The sequence below is a fragment of the Lottia gigantea genome, assembly GCF_000327385.1.
Source record: "Lottia gigantea unplaced genomic scaffold LOTGIsca_969, whole genome shotgun sequence".
In the NCBI taxonomy this organism is placed as follows: Eukaryota; Metazoa; Mollusca; class Gastropoda; family Lottiidae; genus Lottia; species Lottia gigantea.
The window spans coordinates 10541-12015 of NW_008711140.1; positions in this window are offsets into that span (position 1 = coordinate 10541).

Consider the following 1475-nt stretch of genomic DNA (forward strand, 5'->3'; position numbering starts at 1 on the left):
CAGAGCAATCGTATTATCAATTCCTATTTACCAAAGAAAGACGTTCAAGACATATTTCAATATTACGAGGAAAACGAAGAAGAAGTGGAAATAAAAGATATCATAGAAAACTTCATTAAATCAAAGAATCCATCTTTCAATCCAACGGATATAAAAGTTTTTCTTACGAAAAATGTTAATGATCTAGACTTGTCTAATATTGATAGCAATCAAAAGAACTTAATATTGTTTGACGACTGCGTAGCGCAAAGAAATCAAACTGTTCAACAAAAATTCTTCACCAAAGGAAGTCATCACAACTGTCACTGCATATACCAATCCCAATCTTTTTACGGGATGGATTCTATGTTCATTAGAAAAAATGCAAATTGTTTTTTATTATTTGAATTAAACGATAAAGATTTATCTCAAATCATTCAGTCTATAAATCACGGAATGGATAGAGATACATTTAAAAAGGTTTGTAAAGCTCAATGGAGAAACCCAGATGATCATGGATATGTATTTGTAAATACTACAAAATCTGCGGGAGAAAGAGTTATGATCGATATATGTTAATTTTATTTTTTTAAAAATGACGGATTGGAATAATTTTTTAAAAAGAAATAGAGAATATATCTAAGCTAAGAATAAAATAAAGACCCAAGTTGAAAATAACAGATTACAACAACTCGGATTAACGGAAAATCTACAGACTCTATTTCAACCCATATTAAAATCTCAAGAGGATATTAAAAAGAAATTAGCTTTAGAACCCACACCTCATATAGAACCCAAACCGATTGAATATAATGGTGTTATAATTAGGACATTAGATGATATAAAACGTCTTTTTTCAAACCCTGACCCAGATTTACCAAAGAGCATTTCACCAATCGTTGATAATCAAGGTTTATTGTTTAATGGATTTAGAATAATATTTAGTGGAAATTCACCACAATTCAAAATGGACACAAAAGACTTTATATTTACATTAACGAGAGGGTTAATAGATTTAATGAATGGCGAGGATGTTGATATTGCCGATTACAAGGATTTAGTAGCATACTCAAAATTTCTACATGCGATCAGAAAGTCAGGACCCGAAACAAGAAGATTGAAAGAAGTTGATTTTTATATAACAAAAGTTATTCCTGAGGAAGAGGAATCAGATGATTATGCAGAAGATTATCCACCAATCATACAAGAAATAGACGAATTCGATGATATGGTGGCATCTGGACAAGGCATAACGTTTTTATCCGACGACAATAAAGAATTGCTTAATAGATTAGAAATAATATTAGCGGCCATGAAGGAAGGTCATCGATCGGACAGACAATACAACGAAGTCAATGCCATATTAAAACGGCTTTTGGAGAAAGAAATCATCACTAAAAAAGACTATATAAACGTCATTAAAAATGTCCAATAAAGAACAATTGTTCGTTATCACCTCGAATAAACCGGACATCAAATTGTCTCTAGACTACGAG